This window comes from Vulpes vulpes, chromosome 12, assembly GCF_048418805.1.
Source record: "Vulpes vulpes isolate BD-2025 chromosome 12, VulVul3, whole genome shotgun sequence".
NCBI lineage: Eukaryota > Metazoa > Chordata > Mammalia > Carnivora > Canidae > Vulpes > Vulpes vulpes.
Genome location: NC_132791.1, coordinates 81,185,718 through 81,207,742, shown reverse-complemented (window position 1 = coordinate 81,207,742; position 22,025 = coordinate 81,185,718). Strand labels below are relative to the sequence as shown.

Here is a 22,025-nt window from a genome sequence, read left to right as displayed (position 1 = left end):
TTATTTTGCTCTAAGCCGGACTGTAATATTAAGCTGAAATCAAAAATGCAGTAATGCCCAGAAAGGCTTCAGTTACTAAGTGATAAAATTCATATATTCTTTTTTTGATTAGTGGGATAAAGTTTTTTTTAATTAAGGTAAAATTGGCATATATCATTATATGAGTATCAGGTGTACAACATTGTAATTTGACATCTGTATGAACTACAAAATGATCGCAACAAAAGCCTAATTATCATCTATCACCATGTAACTGACTCCCCTCAACCTTTTTGCCCAGCCCCCACTCCGCCTTCCCCTCTAGTAATCATGGATCTGTTCTCTGTATCTATGACACACATTCTGTCTTAAAGCATGAGGCATTTTGGTGGATTCTATGAGTGTGCTTCTGGGTATTTACATTTTAAATCACCCTTTGTAACTACAGTTGATGCTCTGCAGTGATTGGGAGTTCCGAGTGAGGAGGGAGGGACTAACTCTGTGCCTATCTTTCTCATGTCCACCAAAAAAAAAAAAAAAAAAAAAAAAAATAGAACACTACAAAATAGTGTTAAGCCCTGATTGTCTGACATTCACCCAAATTAACCCCTAAAAGTATACTTCCACTGCTGACTATTTTTCAAGTTACCTGCAACTGTAGTTATTCTATGTTATGCTTATTAGAGCATTCTAAGTAAGATATAACCATAAATAGTGAATATGTTGTCAATAGATTAAAAGATATCTAATGAACTTATTTTTTTTATATTCTGTATATTTACATTCAATTACTTAAATAGTGTTTGAAAGAAAACTTAATTTCAGGCAAAGACTAGAGTTTAAGTTTTTCAGTTAGTGAGCAGCTCTGTTTGACTTTACCTGTTTCTTGTGGCAAAACAATCAAATTTCAATATCATTAAGCACTAACACGCGATGGTGTTAGTACATGATAGGCACTTACATCCTAAAGAGATAAACCCCTCACTTTCCAAGAATTTAAGGTATAAATACCCGAATCATAAAACTACAAGCTTCAAAGTAGCTCTCCTTATCAAGTAAATACAGTTAGTTTCTGAGTCCCAAAAAGTTACCAAAAGTCTGATTTCCAATTTTTCTTAGATAATTTCAGCATGCCTATATTACTTAAACATCAGACACAAAAACCAGTGTGTTCAGTAATTATCCTGCTCAAACTACGGCTATTGAAGAGTTTTAAAATGCCAAAAATAAAAAATCCTTTACAGTATATCAAGACTATGTGTTAATAAAAAAAAAAAAAGAAAACACTGGCCCATAGACAGTGTAGGTTTGTGAAAAGCCCTTGGTCACTATCAGGCAAGCCTCTTTCTTGAAAGGTAAGAATAATGGTTTCAGTATTAGAAATGTGAGCTATCTAAGAAAAACAGGATGGTAACATAATTGGCATCTAGTGAATTGCTTTACTACTTTTTAAAAAATATTTACCAAGTAAAACTGTGTCTCCCTTTCCTTTGAAAAGTATTAGAACCTTGAATGTATTCACATAAAGGGAACAGACACTATTTTTAAGTCACTTTTCAAAATACTATGTTTTCACTTACATTTAGGGAAAAAATACAGAAAAAAAAAGTTATTAGTTATCCTGAGGGCATTGAGAGCAACAATAAGTGGAAAGAAAGTACAGTATAAAACACATATGCCCACCGAAACCAGACAAGAGGAACATGAACATAATCACTCGTACTAATGATTAGAAATACGACTTACCTCCTTCTGACAAAGGTATTTGAGGGTGTATGGGAAAGGCTAACACCGTAATAATGGATTAAGAAGCATATCAGGGATATGCAAAACACTCACAATATTAGACAGGTAGTTCCAAACCTACCTTCCTCCCCATGGACTGTCATCCCTCAGAAACCCCATCCCTCAAGGAAATCAAACTTAAATCACTTGACTAGCAGAAACCCACACACTGTCTTCATGCTACTGAGAAGTAAAATTCCAGAAGTCATCACGGCTCTTAAATGATGGCACAACGTCTGCTCTCCAGCAAGCTTTATGAACCATGCCACTTTCTTGAAAGTGGAGGGAGGGGAGCACAGTTACCCTGAAATGGACTGTGCAGGCTTTCAGAAAAAGTCCTCTCTCTTGAGGTTAGACCCCACTAGAGCGGCAGCAGACATACCCACAGCCAAAGTCACAGCTGCATTTGATCACTCAATCGGAAATGCAAGCCTTTAACAAAAGCTGCACAGAGTTATTACTGGATGTGTCTCTTGAGCTCCTTCTCAAATCGGAGAGGTTTTTTAACACATCACACCAGGATTAGAATTTCCTGAAGGAATCTCTAACCTGAAAGCAGACAGGGGTTTCGAAGAAGAAACAAAGACATGCACCTCATCTTGACTGCATTTCTAAACTCCTCTCCCAGAACAGAATCTTTCCCCCCTTCTAGTAGACACAGGCTTGTACACATTAAAGTAAAGAGCACATATACATTAACAAGTCTATGCTGTCCTGTATCACAGCATCAACCCCCAATCCACGACAGGCTCACCATTTCTCCCAAACAGGCATTTGGGGTGAAAGCATTGGAAAAACAAAACGAAAAAAACCAAGAAAGCAAAAACACAAACCAAACGAAAGAGGCACTGCAGCCTAGGAGAATGATCTCTGCTAGGCTCTCAGAGTTAAGGTATTTATTTCATACACCGCCTCACTTTTGTTCCGGTGCGAGATAGATCCACGGGTGCCAGGCATGGTGACACACACAATGGGCACGAAAACCACACAGTCAGTCTTAGCAAATTAGGTAAATAGAGATCATTTGATGGCATTCTATTGTTGCTATTGTAATCATAGCCATTCTCCCTGGTAATGGTGCTTTGTGATGAAGTGCAGTTCTCACAGGATGATTGTGAAAGGTACCGAAAGATTCGGGGATGCAGCATCTGGTTTTAAAAGCTCTTCAGATTCAAATTGGCATTTTACTTTATCTTGAAAATTTATTAGAGATTCAGATCATGCCGGTTTAAATGGAAAGGTGAAAGCAGGGTAATTTCAATCTATGAATTATTCAATCGCAGCCTGGCGAAATTGCCATCCATGAGCTGATGCTCTGACAGTCCTCTCGCACCGCCTCCATTATGCTTGTCACTTTTATTTCTTTATCTAAGATCTTTCTCAGTCACCGAGCTTTGTCCCTTAGGGCTCGGCTGCACAAACCAAAGTATTTCGAATTGGCAATAACCTAAACGTGCTGCTGCTGTCTCCACAGGCTGCTTCTCCCCCCCCCCCCCCCAATCATTAAAAACCACATCCATGATGATATCTGTTAGGCTCCTCGATTAGATAAATTAAAACACGCGCGCGCTCGCACACGCAGGAGAGCATCACTGCAAAGAAGGCTTATGTTCTGCTAACATCACAAGAGAAGATAAAGTGATGCTTCCTGCTTCTTTCTTTGTTGTCACCGTGACCCATCCCAGTTGCGTAGCATCACGCAGAGAGGAGCCAGTACTAAAGCAGGCTTGCCTGGCACCCTGATTCCCAACCAGAGCAGATGAAGGCTGCGCCGAAGGCAGCTCTGCAGACAACTGTATACTTAGCGAGCACGATTATTTAGGAAAATAAGAAGAAGCCATCGGATGACCGGAATCAGACTGGCATTCTCTTGGGCTGCGCTCAGCAATTCTCCACTGGTGGCTGGTTGTGTCACTGCTAGTCGACAGCTGTCCCCGCATCCAGAGAGGACTGGGATTGAATTAGGTCAGTGAGTCTGGTTTCTCCTTGACACCGTGTCCTAACTGAGGAGTGGGGGCCCCGCGCCAGCCCCCTGACCAGCCTGAACTGGGAGCGGGGAGGGTCCCAGGGCTTCAGCTCGGTGGAGTCGCCGGCGCAGGCCCGGGCCGGACACGCCGTGGCCAGCCTGGTCTCCTTTGTCCTAGCCTTTATTCCCGCAGGTCCGGCAGCGGGGCTCGAGAAGCCCGCAGGCCCGTCCCCACGGGTGGCGCAGTCTGGCTGCGAGGCTCCGCGCAGCACCTGCTCGGCTGCAAGCTCACGCTGCCAACCTAGAAGCCACCGTACACATTCAGACGGCTTCTGTGCTCCTGGCTACACAACGGTAAAGGCTCCTCGTGTAAGGAATGCCGAGCAGTGGCAGGCAAATGACACTTTAAAACTCTGTCGCTTGGCGCCTAGTTGGATGCCTCGGCTCCGCTGCATTGCGGCTGGGAAGCTGCAGGAGCCGGGCTCGGGCAGAGCAGGGCTGTGACGCAGCAGTCAGCTGATTGCAGGGTGCTACCCTGCGGTGTCCTGCACGGGCTCGGCCGGCGGCCAGGGTGGCACGGGTCAGGTGACCTTGGAGGCACAGGCCCGCTGAAGGGGGGCGGCCTCGCTCCCTGCACACCTGGCGCCCCCCCCCCCCACACGCACACCTGGCAGGGACAGCCCCCTTGGCTTTCTGGCGGGCGCCGTGGGTTGTTTGTTGTTTCTTGTGTTTTTGTTTTTTTTTTTTTAACTCCCAGCCTTTACAACTTAACTGTTTCCGTCCTGCCTGCCAAGATGCCAGGTCATTCTTGGAGTGACCATCCCGCAGCGAAGATGGGCTGAAACCGTCTCCATCACCCAGCATTTTCCTTAAGCTTCAGCGTCAGAAGAATAAACGTGGCTGAAGCCCTGCCCGGGGTTCTGATTTCAAAAACACATCTTTTTTTTTTCCCTTAATTTTTAAAAAATAGGTACCAATTGCCTCCGGCTACTTGTGTGCTGTCACGAACTAGCAAATGGTGCCTAACCGGGTGGCAAGAGCAGTAGGGAGACCTCCAGGGTAAAGGGGTCCAGCAGCAGCCTTGACTCCCGGTCCAGGGCTGCCGCCAGTGCACATGCTCTACCACAAAACGCAGGTTGTGCATCCCGATTAATCTGACAATGGAGCAAAAGCCTTATATGGTATCACCCCAGTGGTTTGAGGAATGCCGAAAGAAGAAAGCAGTCATTACCAGGCATTTGTTTAATGACTGTAATCATACTGAATTAATTTAACTTGCTGCAGTGTTTAACAGAAAGTCAATTATGAATTTGTGCTCGAAGAATAACAATACTAGTATTTGCATAGCACCTTCCTCTGAGGAGACCACCTCTGAAGATAAGCTCATATCCTCAGCGTTTACAGAGCACTCAGAATGTGCTAAGTGCTTTACAGAACAATCCATGACCAGCCTCTCTGAGGACAGGTGCTTATGATTCTGAGTCAAAAGGACACATACATACGGTAGGAAGAGCGTACAGAGGATTGCTCCATGGCTCCCGTTAGGATTCAGCAGGGTTTGGGCTGGGCTTTTTTTTTTTTTTTTTTTTCCAATTTATTTCCTACGAATTTTATTTTTCTGTTTGCTTCTTATCTGGTTGCCTTGACATGAATCCCACTTGAAACCAACAGGAGGTCAAAACTAGATGAAAGAACTTCATCTATGTAATTATAGAATTACTGTATTAGGGATACTACTTTGAGGCAGTGGGTGGGCAAGAGGGAGCCACAGGCCCATGCTGAGGGATGCTACCTGCAGAGAGCCCAACATAGGTCTTTCCTTCCCATTCCCTCATTCTCTCATTCCAAAATCCAAGTCTCTTAAATTCACCTTGCTACGTTCCTGCAAAATTTGTTGCCAGGAAATGAGCCCCAAATGATACAAATAACCGATAAGTTTTACCATCATTCCTCCAAAGCACTTCTATTTTTTGAGGGAAACAAAGCTCCCAGAAAAGGTATGGCTATCTAATTGGGGTATTTTGAGCACTGATTCACTTCTGAGGTGAAAAGAGACCTTCTCCATCTGCGGCATATCTGTGCCCATGGTGCCAACATTCCCACGGTGTATGTAAGGCTCAGCTTGGAACCTCCTAAAGCATGCACCACAAATGTGGGTGGTCAGAGTGGGTCACTGGGGCAGGCCAGAGAGACTGCAGCCACATCCCTCCCTCCCTCCCTCCCTCCCTCTATGGCATCCCATCTTTGCTTATGACTTCTCTCAGGTCCTTGCCCACCAAGAAAAAGTGGTTCAGGCATTGGTATTTTTAAAATAATTCCACCCCATGCCCAAGATTGAGAACTCCTGATTAAATACGAAATATTTTCCTTTGTGCAACATGTGAATCTGCAGTTGGAAATTCAAACATACCGTGTATACTTTAGTTGGACTACCAGAACGAATATTTTAAAAAATGAAGTCTTCAATTTGCCTATCTGTACTGTTAAAATTCTGTACAAATCAATGAAAAGGAAATGGTTTTTAACAGAGCACATCCATACAGCTCCAGTACACCCACATATCTGTCATGGAGAACAGCCACACGTGATAGTCACCCCCTCACATGGCACCTTGTTCTTTCCTCTCTTACAGCACTGGCTGCCTCATGTTGAGATTTTTGTTGACCTGGTGTCCTCCTCAGGGGACTTGAGAGCTCTCCCAGGGCAGGGGAAGGACACATTCATCCTGATGGCTTCAGTGCCTTCACTCTGCCTGGCAAGTGGTAGGCCCTCAGTATTTACAGAAGGAAAGAGGGAATGCTGTCAGAGAAGAAAGCCCAGAGACAGCCAAGTTTCCCCCATGACGACACCAAGCTTTCCTCTCATTGCAGCTTCTCCTGAAATAGCATGCTTCCCAATGACTACAAGAATGCCAATTCTCAACCATAAATACTGCTCTTAAACATAGGTGGCAAAGGATTTAAAAAAGGGTGTGTGTGTGTGTGTGTGTGTGTGTGTAGAGAAATGGATGGTGGGCTTTATGAAAGTTGATAAAAATCCTATTTGTATTTAATAACTAATACATTTCTCTTAATTTTAGGTATTTGGAAGTAGAAGGCATACATTTCATTTTCCTTTGCATTTAGTAGAATGAGGCCAGTAGGGTGGTGGCCATCCATGCCTTTGTGAAAAGTCTGCCCTCTCTAGCCTGGACAAGGAAAAAAAATACGTTCCTAAACTCTCTGGAAATCTCCATTTTCATATGTGCACCTTTTTTTTTCTTTTCTTTTCTTTCCTTTGGCCACATAATCTCTGGAAGTCTTAGGAAGTTTGTGGATTACTTCTCAGAGCTCTTATATGCATATGCAGTACAAGAAACAGGATTATCAAGGAAACTAATTGTGTTACATATTCTAGTTTAAGAACTCTTGCCTTAGGGGGATCCCTGGGTGGCGCAGCGGTTTGGCGCCTGCCTTTGGCCCAGGGCGCGATCCTGGAGACCCGGGATCGAATCCCACATCGGGCTCCCGGTGCATGGAGCCTGCTTCTCCCTCCGCCTGTGTCTCTGCCTCTCTCTCTCTCTGTGACTATCATAAATAAATAAAAATTTAAAAAAAAAAAAAAAAAGAACTCTTGCCTTAGAAATTCCAAATACTTCCAAGGTGAAATTGCAAAGTGACTCTGATGGTCTCTGTTCCAACTTCTATCCAATAAGAAAAACAAGTTCAAGAAGAACCTAGACAAGATAAAAGTTTAGGAAGGAGTAGAGATGACTATATTTATTAAATTTCATTAAACTTGAAATCATGTTTCTTCTCAAAGTGATCTTTTTAATGACTAGCAGATTCCCCCTTTTCACATTTAAAGAACGCTATACTCTCCAGACTGTCAACTCACCTCATATGGACCCTTCCTAAGGCTTTAAAAAAATAACATGGAGGCAATTTATTCTTTCATCTTTTTGTTTTACAGGTGAGGGAGACAAGTGGAGCTCAGAAAGACTGCATCTTGCTTACAGCAGCATGTAAGTAAAAAGGCAGTCAGGCCTGGGGCCCCAAATCTCCTACACCTGCATCAGGCCCCCCTCTTTTTACATATTTGGCCAGTCATATACAGGGATTGTAAAAGCTGGGTACCAAACCATTGGCAGCTTGAAATCAACCACGGTGGGAATATTTACACCACAGAAATGGGCAAACGCTAACATCAGGGCTGTTGTCTTCCTTCTGGAGAGCGGATTTACGTGTTGTGATATATTTAATCTCATCAAGTTGTAATCCCGTGTTCTTTCATTTCAACCCCAGAATCCAAAGTGCTTAAGAATATGAAGCATCATCGTTAAGCATAAAGCTGTCGGGTCAGAGGGCCTTTAATCCTACACCACTGGTTATCTGTGTGACCTTGGGCAAGTTCATTCCCCTGTCTGGGATTCAACTTCTTTTGTAAAATGAAGATAATAATACCGTGCACATGGTTATATCTACTCGTGAAGCCGTGCATGTAAAGTACTTAGCATGGACTTAGCATGGCATGCTAAGCAGCCAATGACTATTAGCTGTGATTATTTTCCTCTTCCTCCTCCTCCTCCTTTTCTGATTCAGTTGGTCATCATGGCAGATTGATATTATTTGCACCGAGATGGGTAAAGATATTTTTAAGAGACTACAGGCCAAAAACAAAACAACCCTCCCCCAAAATAACCCTATACAACCAATTTGGAATTGTAGAGAGTGGAGGGTCTACAGGTGAGGGAGACAAGTGGAACTCAGAAAGACTGCATCTTGCTTACAGCAGCATGTAAGTAAAAAGGCCTATGGTTCCTGACTTTTGTGTGTAACAGAGACTGGACGGACCTGTGGTCATTTCTGCAAAAATTCCGTAATCTAAAGGAGCGTCACAACTCAGCAGAGAAATTATTGAGAAACATGGCTTCAGCATGATTTTAGAGATCTTAGGGAAGACATATTAGAAGTATACACTGTATTTGGGGTCTCTAGGCAAAGACCAAGTTGCAGATTGTATGGAAAGCATGCAATCATGGGGCCTCTGGCCCCTGCAGTCACAGAGCTCCCTGCATGGATACATTTTCACTTGTGGAGTCCAGTGGCCAATTTGCACACCTGCTGAGCTCAGTACTGTATTTTTTAGAGCTAATAATTCTTCCCTTTATGAGATTGAGCTTTAGGGGAAGAGGCTTTGAAGAGGCTTTGCTTGCAGGATCTGGGAGGACTTAGTCCACAGAAGCAAGGAGTTGGAATGTCAACTCAGCTCTGTCTAGAGGGCTACAAGCCAGGGAGACGTCCCCTCCCTCTTTTCATTGGCACTGGCATGCCCATGGAATGGGTCCCACAGGTTCTGTGCCATCTTTTGGGCTTCTCTGAAGTCAGAGTGCTATTGAACACAGGACTGCCATTACAGGGAGAGGGCAGAGGAGCAGCTTGGAAGAAGTGGGGCAGAACTACCCTACTTCCACTCATCCCAGCCCAACCACAGAAGAGCAAAAGGGGAACAGTGTTATCAACGTGGTATCCTAGGTTCAAACAAAAGCCCAAGGGAATATAGAATGAAGTCATGGCATTCTTGCAGACTGTTTATAGTCAGTAAGTTCTATCAGTTCAAAGAAAAGACAAGTCACCTGGCTCTCCTTCCCCTGCCTCCTCCACAGGCTCCATCTGGTCTACCTACTTTGGGCTTGCTCATTTACAGAGTTAAAGGTCCACTCCCAGGAAATGGCATCAGCTGGGAAAACAGGAACTGTCTAAACAGCCAGGCCGTGGCCCAGGAGACATCAGCCTTCTGGTCCCTGAAGAAAACGATGTTTTAACCCAAATATCAATATCTAATAACAGAACTGCAAAAAAAGAAAAACAGACACAATTACCATCTATTGAATGTTTACCAGGTACCAGGCACATATGTGAATCTTCCCAATCATAAATACAATAACAAACACCTGTGTAGGGCCTTCCGTGGTCAGAGTTCCAAATGCTTCACATATAATAACTTTAGTGCCCACAACAGCCCTATGAGGAAGATCTTCCCCTACCAACTCCATAGGTCAGAACTACTAGGTCTCTTTCACAAATAAGAAAACAGAAGCATGAAGAGAGTATTGTTCAAATCACACTTGTGGATTCAAACCCACTTTGTCTAATCTGGGTTCAAATTCAAACCTCATGCTCTTAAACACTAATATTCAAAAATGGGATTCCTATAGATTAGCGTTCAGTTGTAACAGTCTTTGAGCAGCTTGGAAGAGCCTAGGAGAGGAGGAGAAAATAGAAACTAGTCTTGGAGTCATTCAGGAAAGGGTTAAAACCTAAAAGCTGATGAGGGAGATCCTGTTCCTTAAGAATTATTAGCAAAACGGACTTTTCAGCAAAGGATTCATTTAGAGATGTCTGAAGTCAGTGGTATGCTAGTATATTGGCTCTCTGGGGGAGAAAAGAATGGCTTGCAGAGTTAGCCAATTTCTGTGGTGTAAATACTCCCACCATGGCTGGTTTCAAGATTCCAACAGTTTAACAATCTGTTTGCAAGATTCCTGAGTATATAACAATTGGTTCTTGAAAGCCTATAGCAGTTGGCTTCAGCACATGGCAGTCTAGGCTCTAGTGGGGCTCACTCCCTCCAGGAACCGTATCATTTTATAAAGCCTATGCACTCAGGGCAGACTTCACAGTACACACAGCTCTGCGATGTTCCAGCGCCTTATGTAGTCAGTCTCTTTCTCGCTCCCCCTCCCAAGCAATGTGTTTTTACTTCTTGTATTTAACGAAAGACATTTTTACTTTTGTCGTTCTTGGCTTTAAGAGGAAGGTGAGACATTTATATTTCTCTTCCCTTGACCTTCTAATAAATCTAACAAACGTGTGTGGCTTTTTAAGTAGGAATGACTCTTGGTTGGGTAAAAGCTTTCCTTTGTGAATTGGTCGGCCTCTGGGAGACCTGAGAAACTCTCAGATGTTATGCTTATATGTGTACAAGCACATGCTCACCCACGCACATGCACACACGTTCAACACTATTTATGGTGAGCCCTGTGTCTGAACACACAGCATGCACCATTTGGGATTTGCACCTGTTCCCAACTACCTTCTCATGCTTTAGCTGTGCACAATATTCTGAGGCCCCGACAGCCAGCCAAGTCACTCTGTAAGTACATGATTACCATGAGGTCATGATATGAATTCAGACCTAGCAAATGAAATGGCAATTACCCTTTGAGAAACAATGTAACTCTAAGGATAATCACCATGTTCTGTATAATTTTTTTTTAGATCTTAGGGGGTGCTAATTTGTAAAGCACATATAACCAAATGAATAATTACATAGCAAGGGGCTGAAGGTAATTACAAAATAATTGCATGCTATTTGATCCCTCCGTGAAAACATGCTCAATAGAATGATCCCCTAAACTGTTGTACCTGTGGAAGAATTTGAAGTTATTCTCTTTCCTTAACGCTTTTAAATTAATGTTGTCTGGTAAAATATACTAAAGTGTAGGCCCTAAGTTGAGGTTAGAAACTCAAAAGTTTGATTTTTTACCCCTGTATTATATAAAGTAAATTTACGAGATATTCAATAGTTTATTATAAAATAGGCTTTGTGTGAGATGACTTTGCTCAATTGCAGGCTAATGTATGTGCTCTGAGCACATTTAAGGTAGGCTAGGCTGAGCTATCATGTCCAATTGGTCAGGTATATCAACTGCCTTTTTGACTTAGGATATATTCAAATTATGATGGGTTTATTGGGATGTAAGTCGAGGAAGCTCTGTACTAGAATCACTCAAAAATTTTAAGAATTTGGTCTTTTTTTTTTTGTTAAATCACGTTTACATGCATTATACATTTCTGTGCATCCCTCACAAAATGTTTCCATTCTCAGCTGAAAACAATAAGCCTGAGAGAGAGAAGGTAAGTGATTTGTTCAATGTCTTCAATCTCTTGGCTCCAAGATTTTCCTCCCATGCTACCTACATGTACTGACTTACTTTTATCCTGATCTTTATTAGTTTCCATTCCTGAAGTCAGATGAGAAAGAGGGAGACAAAGACAGAAGCACAGCCACACCTGTTATTACAATAAAATGGAATAAGAGGTCGGGGAAACCCGGGAAGCATTTTGTAAGCACATACAGAAGCTAGAAAGCATCCCATGTTAATAAACACACAAGGAACTTGCCCACTATGGATTCTTCTAAAACAGACAGCATTTACAATAAACTTTTAGAGCCAATGAATAATAGTCTCATGTAATTTGTTGAACCCTGCATTGAAAGGGAGAAACAGAATGGATGCATGCGTACAGGATGATCGTAGGTGTATTGGCTGTTTACCCTCATGATCCTGTGGCTGACCAAGAGCTAAAGCTTATTGCCACTGTCCAGCATCACCAGATAATATTATACCCCATATTGCTAGCCTGGGAGAAGATGAAAATTCAAGTACATTTTCTACGGACTTAGAATCCCTTTTGCACTGTCGTGAAGCCAAAAAATCAGAAGTCAAACCATCATATTTTGGGGCCTCCCTATAATCTAGAATGATCTACCAGTATGCCACAGCTAACTCTCCACCCTCACTGCTCTGGGCCCTGCCTCTCTCTCTCCATCTTGCTTTTGGCAATTTCTTATTCTAATCATGTTTTGCAAATTTTCAAGAATGAAAAACTACTAAAAGCCAAAGAAGTATCTGGTAGAAAAATTATTTCTTGTATTTTAATGAGATTAATTACAGCTGACCTTTGAATAAGATGAGTTTGGGCTGCATGGGTTCACTTATATGTGGATTTCTTATCATCTGGTACTGTAAATGTATTTTCTCTTCTTTATGAATTAAAAAAAAAAGATTTTATTTATTTATTCATGAGAGACACAGATGGCAGAGACATGGGCAGAGGGAGAAGCAGGCTCTTCACCGGAAGCCCAATGTAGGACTTGGTCCCCAGACACCGGGATCACGCCCTGAACCAAAGGCAGATGCTCAACCGCTAAGCCAACCAAACGTTCCTTCCTTATGATTTTTTAAAATAATATTTTGTTTTCTCTGGATTTATTGTAAGGATATATAATATAATACACATAGCATACAAAATATGTTAATTGACCGTTCTCAGTAAGGCTTCTGGTCAATAGTAGGCTACTCATAGTTAAGTTTTTAAGGGGTCAAAAGTTACAGGCAGAATTTTGACTGCACATGGTTTGGTTATCATGCTGTTCAATGGTCAACTATACTGTTTTACTTCTATTTTTAGGACATTTTAGAATTTTTCCTTGAAGGATCCAGTGGATACAGAAGTGTTCCAAGAGCTGAAATTGGCAGCATTAGAACTTTCTGACACCATGAGTGTTCTTAATAAACTCTAGATGATGGAGTTTAGAAATATAGTTATATGATACTTGGAGTTGAAACTTGTGGTTTTCCAAGCCTTTGTGAAATTATCTACTTCCAAACTATGCTGCCAAAGTGACTCAGGTCTCTTCCATCCCTAGAGGATGTGATGCTGGGGAATGACAAGTATAGGGGTAGATGCAAACTGTCAACAGACGATCTTTTCCCAGATTCATGTCACTAATGCTTCTTCCACTGATAATTAAAAATGGAACCGCCATATTTAATCTATTTTATCACTCAACATGCCTTTGTTTCCATGATAAGTTAAATATGGTCACAGGCACCAAGATTATGTAAGTATAAAAGAACAGAAATAGCTTTCTTATGTTAAGCATAATATGAGAAAATGAACAGCAAGCTATCACAGGGTTTAGGTTCACCCTTTCATAGTGAATTAAAAGTCATATTGAGTTAGTAAAAGAACACATTTGTGAAAACTAGACTTCTTAACAGATTAAGGAATGTTTTCAAAAAAAAAAAAAAGGAATGTTTTCAAGATGCATATCAGACAGATGAGCAGCCCTTAAAATACAAGGACAAAAAGCATCCGGCTGGTCAGCTTCTGTGATTTATAAAGAGAACTGCCACTCTGCCACTGGGGATGGACTTCGATTTGAAAATTGCCAGAGATGTTCGATATAATTAGAAATTGAAAGGAGCATAAATGGGAAGTAAGGAGGTAAAGATAGCACACGTTAAATATTCTTTTAAGAAGTATGGTTAACGGGATCCCTGGGTGGCTCAGTGGTTTAGCTCCTGCCTTTGGCCCGGGGGCATGATCCTGGAGTCCCAGGATTGAGTCCCATGTCAGGCTCCCTGCGTGGAGTCTGCTTCTCCCTCTGCCTGTGTCTCTGCCTCTCTCTCTCTCTCTCTCTGTGTGTGTCTTTCATGGATAAATAAATAAAATCTTAAAAAAAAAAAAGAAGTATGGTTAACAAGGACTCATTAGAAGTCACAGTTAAGAGGCACCTTAACTGGGTGGCTCAATAGTTGAGCATCTGGCTTCGGCACAGGTCATGATCCCAGTGTCCTGGGATCGAGTTCCACATCAGGCTCCCCATGGGGAGCTTGCTTCTCCCTCTGCCTATATCTCTGCCTCTCTCTCTCTGTGTCTCTCATGCATAAATAAAAATAAAATCTTTAAGAAAAAAATAGTAGTCACGGTTAAAAAGGTACCTATTTCTACAAATGAGGTTTTGGAGGGCTATTTATTTAGGATGGAAACTTTTAAAATAAATGTATTGGCTGGCAAGTTAGAAGTATGGGAGACAGAAGAGTCGATTGTTGGAGCTCCAGAAAGACATGGGACAGGGCCAAGAACAAGGTGGACATGTTGGCCTTGAGCATCTGAAACTGAGGTAAAGGTGGCATGGGGACAAGAAGGAGTTAGCACTTCCCATCTGTCCAAACCTGGCTTCCAGAATGAAGAGAAATGCTACCAATATGTTCTGATCAGAGACAAAGACTGTTCTGTTCCCAGACATAGCTCCTGTGATACTATTAATGTAGTCCAAGACTGAATTAGCCTTTAGACGCCTGGCTGGCCCAGTTCGTGGAGCATGTGGCTCTTGATCTCAGGGTTGTGAGTTCAATCCCTATATTGGATATAGAGATTATGTAATGAAATAAAATCTTAAAAAAAAAAAAAAAAGATTGAGGGACGCCTGGATGGCTCAGTGGTTAAGTGCATCTGCCTTTGGCTCAGAACGTGATCCTGGAGTCATGGGATCAAGTCCCATATCGAGCTCCCTGCATGGAGCCTGCTTCTCCCTCTCTCTATGTCTCTGCCTCTTTCTGTGTCTCTCGTGAATAAATAAATAAAATCTTTTTAAAAAATATTCAATTGGCTTTTTTAGACAATAAATCACTTTTCCTTGGGAAACAGTATAACATAAAGGTAAGTGATAAGAGTTCTGGCATTAGGTTTCTGTCCTGGCTCACCCACTTACTAGCCAGAGGATTTTGGTCAGGTACCTTATAAGTCACAATTTTCAAAAAAAAAGTAAAATAGAGATAATAATAAAATAATAATAATAATAATAATAATAATAATAATAAATCTACCTCAGAGAATTACCCTGAGAACTAAATGGGAGATAACTAATAGTAAACATTCAGGAAATATATTATTTTGATTGCTATTACTACCCTTGTGGTAAATGAAAATCAGTAGATATTTTTATAGGGTTATTAAGAAACATTTCCCCCATTCTATATCCTGTTAACTTTTTTAGACTCCAGCATAAGGCTTTAACCCTATTGAATTGTGTGCATGTTAGATTCATTTTATTGTTCCGTTTGCCTAAGATCCTTCTGTGTTCTGACTCCATAATTCCATGTATTTATTGCCCTCTGCAGCCTGCGTGAGCTGTGAACCTGAGAGTCCTGGCCCACCACTACTACTGCATACCCTGCATCCACTTCCACCTTCTTCCCGCTGACAGATGCTAGATCTGGTTCAGCCCAGGCAATGGGCTCAATGTCAACACACTGTCTCTCAGCTTCCCTTGCAGCTAGGGGTGGTCATGTGACCAGTTCTGGCCAATCAGGTAAAAGCAAAAGTCACAGGATGGGCATCCAGGTATTGTTTATTAAGGAGGCTAGGTTCATGAGAATGAAAGCCAGATCCCCAGAATGATGGAAAAGAAGGAAGAGGAGCCTGGGGCTTGATGCCCTCCTGCAGCTGCTGTGCAGGCCTTTCACTGTGCATCACCAGGGTCCTTGTCCTGTTACAAAAACAACCCCTTCTTGGTTAAGTCTCTGCCATCAGGACTCTGTTACATTTAGCAACTACAATTCCTACCTGCGACAGGTGCCATCTGTAACACATCTAAGTATTTGGGGGCAGGAAAAGAAACCTAAGCAGAACAGAGCTAAAGCTAGAACACTGTAGGGGCGCCTGGGTGGATCAATCAGTTAAGCATCTGCCCTCGGCTCAGTTCATGATCTCAAGGTCCTGGGATCAAGTCCCGCATTGGGCTCCCAGCTCAGTGAGGAGATGCTTCTCCCTCTCTCTCTCCCCGACTAGTACTCTCTCTCTCTCTCCCTTCTCCCTCTCCAATAAATAAAACCTTAAAAAAAAAAGCTAGAACACTATAGTATATCTTTACAAACCATCCTCTGCTTTGTTTTATTCCAGATTTGAGATATATCTACCATATAACATTGTTATAAGGTTATAAGTTTAAGGTGTACAAGTGTGAGGAGTTGATGTACATATATAGATTGCTTTCACATTAATGTCTTACTTTTCAAAAACTGTCCATAGGTAATAGTTGCAAAAATTGTCCATAGGTCACAGTTGTGTTGGCCTTTGTCTCCGTGATTAAATCATTGAGATTGCATCCTCTGGGTAGGTGGTATGCATTCAGTATCAATTTGTAAAACCAAAAGGGGTCATGCAGTGATCAACTCCCTGTGGTACAGAGGAGGGAACAGGGGCTCAGATGCCTTGTTCCAAATCAGGCTTCCAGGAAGTCCTAGCACTGTGCTCACTCCATATTCTCACAACCAGGGCTTACTGCACTGCACCACGCTGTTTGGGGTGAAAACTCATTCAAACCTTTCATTTGTCTTATGTTCTTGCTTCAGGATCTCATTTTACTTTCCCCCAAATTATATTATTAACTTTTAAATATCCCTGGAGCACGCATGTGGGATTAAAGTGTTTGTTTTCTAGGTGAACATACTTTGGTTCCCAGTACCTTCTGGTGTCCTGTCCACAGTCACAAAGACTTGGTGGTAGTAAGGCATGAGGTTGAAGACCACTTGTGCAGCTGTCATGCTTCTAGGTGGAAAACAAATTGTGGATTTCTGTACCACCCCAAAATGGGACAATACTAGCACAAACATTTCCTTGATATTTAATAGCTCCCTACCTCCCTCCAACTGCTGCAGCTGCCGCGCTATGACAGCCACAGGGGAGATTAGATAGGGCATCTGCACCTGGCCAGCCATAAACTGCTCCTCAGTCGCATAGGAAGGTGAACAGGCCCAGTGTCCTTCCCTCCTTTGACCTAGAGTGTGAACACATGAAAGAGAGCTGTAATTATTTATAAACAATAAAAACTTCTGTGGTGTGTGTAAAATGAATGGATTTATTTGCCTGCTCAGAGTGGAAGTGGAGCTTTTCCCTGGTTGTTGACCAGGACTTCACTGGGTCCTTTATGTATTTATTTATTTTTAATTTTATTTATTTGTTTGTTTGTTTGTTTGTTTTTGGTAACCTCTACACCCAACATGGGGGCTTGAACTCACAGCCCTGAGATAAAAAGCCACAGGCTCTACTGACTAAGCCTGCCGGGTGCCCCTCAGTCTGGTAGCTGGTGATTCAACCCTTTGCAAAGCAGGAACTTTGCTCTCCATAACTCTGCCTGGTTCTTTCTGGTGCACCTGTCCCCCCACCCCCAGCCAGGCTCTGGCCTCCTCCCTTGTTTTTCTGACCCAGCACTGATCCTGAGGCAAGACAAGTGGGGCTCAACTCGGGAAGCCGGTAGAGCTGGGTGCGCTTTGTGGAGTCCTCTCCATCATTATGATTCAGTGGATCCTGGCTGGCTAAAAGTACGATTAAAATGAGTTTATAGACTTCTGTGGCCAGCTGTCATCTACTTAGCTGCAATGTGGTAATTTGAGAGCATTAAAAAAAAAGACTCCACATTAGCAGATCATTTGAATGTGCCCCCCTCTTTTTCCTCCACAAATCCTAATGCTCTACACTTTTGTTACCAGTAGGTTATATAAGCATGAATCATTCTTAGAGTTGAATAACTCCTTTGACCATGTGGAGTTCAGAGGCACACAAGGAACTCTAGCTGAAATGGAAGCTTGCCATTTTGGTGACACTTTCCACTCCAGTTTTCTACTAGTTTCCAAACTTGTCAAGTACGAGAGCCCCCCCTTTTTTTTCACCTAATACTAGTAGTTTTGTTTTAGTCTCTGTTGATTGAGATTACCAGAAGCTACCATTAAAACAGCCTATTTTATATTTATTAATCATCCCAACAGCCACTTACGCATGAAAAATAGTACATACATTCTAGTATATTCTTTATTCTGTTCTCAAGAATACTTGGTATAAATATAGATTTCAGGACTCCTCAACGAAACTTCAAGGGTTCCCAGGGGATTGAGGGCCAAATTATAAATACAGCCACTCTTCGAAAGAGTGAATGACTCTTTCAGAAGGAATTTAGAGAGAGAGCTGTTAAAAGAATCTTGCAAAATCTTGCAGAATAAGATCATTGGGGGATCCCTGGGTGGCGCAGCGGTTTGGCGCCTGCCTTTGGCCCAGGGCGCGATCCTGGAGACCCGGGATCGAATCCCACATCAGGCTCCCGGTGCATGGAGCCTGCTTCTCCCTCTGCCTGTGTCTCTGCCTCTCTCTCTTTCTCTCTGTATGACTATCATAAAAAAAAATAAAAATAAAAAATAAAAATAAGATCATTGGTATGTCATGTTCCACAAGACAAATGGAGAGAATGCTAGGAAGATAGCTTCTGAGTTTCCAGCAATAACTTTAGGTGCTGTGCTCTTGCAATTTAATTAATCTATGGCCACTGTGGTTTTTTTAATGGACCAATGTAATTAGATAGAATTCATAATCAACTCAAATATTTTTTATCTACTTGGGGCGCCTGGCTGGCTAAGTCAGTGAAGTGTGTGACTCTTGATCTCAGGGTTGGGAGATTGAGCCCTATGTTAGACGTAGAGCTTACTTAAGAAATTTGTTTTTTTTTACTATCTTTTATCTTCTTATAGTGCATAACCCTTAACAGTATAATCACCATACATTAGCAACAGTGACTACACTTGAAAATCCCTATTAAGTAAAACAGAGTACATAATGCACAATCTGATTTAATTTTTATATGAGATTTTTAACGAAATACTGAGCTATCATACAGAATCTAAATCATGTTCTCTCCCTTTATTCAGACCTATAAAATAATAATATTCAGAGAATTGGATATGTTTCAGAAGTTATTTCTAGCTTCATTTTCCTTTTGATTTGAGGCAAACAATGGTTTCCACAAGATTCTCAGATTCACGTCTTCAAACACAAAGCAGGATTCTAGTGTAAATTATAGTCCTTTCTTCTCTAAAAAAGTGCAAAGAAAAAACACAGTGTATCTCATTTTTCAATAATTCTCAACTGTTGATATTTCCTCCTGGGAACTCTTCCTGATGAAATTACATTCAGTTTATAATCTAAAGAACCTGTGTTGCACTGGAGAGAAGAAATATAAGGATCAGTCTCACACCTAAGCCAAACTATTCCCTGGATAATCCTCTCCAGATAACAAACATTAGAAAAAGCAAAGATCACCCTCACATGAGCAGTTCCAAGGTCGCACATCCCCAGGAGGAATACTTTGAGACTTCCTTGGGTGCCTAGTTACAAGAATGATAGGGTCCAATGTGACAAAAGATACACATTCCCATAAAGCATTTATACAAGTTAAATAGTGACCCCCACCAAGCAGGCAGGGGACCTGATAACCTCTCCTAGTCAGGCTGTCCAGAGAGATCTTTGAAAGCCAAAGGGCAGACTCACATAAACTCAACTGCCCTGATAATATGCAGTTGACCTGCCAACATCTTATGGTTACGCACCTAAGCAGACTTTCCAAAAGGACAAAAATCAAAGGCTTCACTCTCAGTCTTGTTCTGTAGCACAGGATTGAATTCTTCACAGAGTGTAATACTTTCCTTGACCCCGAAGACACCAACTGCCTCTCCCCAAGTCCACCACAGAACCCATTCTCCCTGGATTTGCATCCAGGTGCAAATTCATACATGTGGTGGGAATCCTTCATCCAAATGCAAATCATTTTGTGAGATCAAAATTCTTTTGCTATGAACAGTAGGGGCCAGCCTCTAAGAAAATTTGCATTTTAACCGGTAATATAGGTACAGCCATGGGTTAGAGAAATGAAGGGACAAAGAGATCATTACAAAAACAAATTAACAAACAAATGAGATATGAATATACTCTATTAACTGTCTACATTTTTGAAACAGGAAGAGACTAGAATTTAGAACACTGAAACACATCCAACTGAAAAGGAGCAAAAGGAATTTTAATGAATTACACCACAACTTGAGATGCAGACTGGATAATTAGAGTCTCCATTATTGTAACTCAGTGGAAAAACTGGCTGGATTTAGCCCCCTTTAGATGATTGCCTGTAGTTTAAGACAGCTAAGTTATAAAGAAAGCCAAGCTAATATTAGAAAAAGTTAAAAACATTTCCTGCCAAATATTTTTAAATGACTTGCTAATATAACACTTTAGGACACTGTTTTCTATATTATATATTTAAAAAAATGAAACCAGAGAATTTCTCCAAATTTAGTTCCCAAAACTCCTGCATTAGTTTGTTATATCACCCTCCATAATCCAAATATATTGACACTGAGAATAACCAAGATATCCAGAGTCAGTGATATGGATACACATTAAAAGCAATAAAAACGACTGATGGGAAAAGTATTACCCGCAATTTTTGAGACAGAGCTGTAAGTACCTTGACCATCGAGGAGATCCACCATGAAAGCACAAAAGTGAGCAATGACCAATATCACATGTCTTTGTCCTCACCACCAGACTTGTAGATTCACATCCCCAGGAGCTTTAGGGTTAGACACTGGCCCTCTGAAGACCTGAGCCCCCTCTACCCACAAGCTAGAAAGGGTTCAAGGCTTATCTGGCAATGGATCGTCTGAATCCAATATGCAGGACAGAGTAAGATCAGCCTTAGCAACCATAGGGGAATGAAGGCCACCAAGACCATTTTCTTCTAGGCTTTCCCGAGTCTGGTGAAAATTGGTCATGGACAATAATCTACAATTGTCTTTGAGCAAGTCAAGTCTCCCTACTACTGTTTTTTTCTGCCAGGCCCCTACCCCAAGCTCATGCCTGACGTTTGACTTCTAAACCATTGACTATAGTAGGGACTATGGGCTAGATTAGCTGACGGACTCTATTTGGAATTGTTTAACGTGGTTTAGTGTGATTACTGGCACATGATAATCACATATGTGTTTCTCTTCTCTTTCATTCTCACCTTCCCTTCCTGCCTTTCTGAAACCAGAGCAGAAGTGTGTGCATGCACACTGGAGTGAATGTCCTAGTCACATCAGACTGGAATTGTAAAACTCTTCCTTATCACAAAATACATGTAAAGCCTATTGTTATTAAAAGAAGGAAAAAGCTTAGCCCACCCTTACCTCCTTAATCCTTCTTCAGTCTAGCCCTAAAGCTTGTGCTCAGGGATGTCACAGGGAGCCAACAGTTAGGCTTCTACAAACGGTGCTTTATTAATGCTTGCTTTAAAAAACACAGAACTTTATGTTCCCACCCAGTCCTTCCCCAAGGTCAATACGTGACTCAAAGTTCAATTTTTTTCAAGCTCTGTTACCACTATTGTTTGATATGGATTGTTTAGGAAGTGCCAAACTCAAGGTCAGGTGTGTATTAAACATTCAATAAAAATTCTTTACCTTCTCACTCCTTATACTTTTTTTAAAAAGACTATTTATTTATTATTTATTTATTTATTTATTTAACAGAGAAAGAGTGATCATGAGCAAGGGGAGGGGCAGAGGGAGAGAGACAAGCAGACTCCCTGCTTAATGGGGAGTCCGACACAGGGCTCAATCCCAGGACTCTGAGATCATGACCCGAGCCAAAGGCAGATGCTTAACTGAGTGAGCCACTCAAGTGCCCCCCTCCACACTCCTTATATTTAAAGCTAAATGGAAACCGGGTGTTGCTTACATTCTATACTATCCATCCCACTGAGAAAGCTCCAATCATTTGAACACTAAGCCTCTTTATTTTCTGCATGATTTTAGTTTATTCATAGTTTCTGGTATATATAACACCATTGCTCATTCTATGGTTCATTCAACGGACAC

The 22,025-nt window shown here is 41.7% G+C and overlaps 1 long non-coding RNA gene across 1 annotated transcript; it reads left to right on the top strand.

Annotated features, from left to right (window-relative positions):
- Positions 1-3,448: 3,448 nt before the first annotated feature.
- Positions 3,449-11,950, top strand: LOC140594630 (uncharacterized). The gene is made up of 3 exons (XR_011995670.1): positions 3,449-3,729; positions 7,682-7,733; positions 8,014-11,950. It is a non-coding gene; the product is annotated as an uncharacterized lncRNA (long non-coding RNA).
- Positions 11,951-22,025: the final 10,075 nt, after the last annotated feature.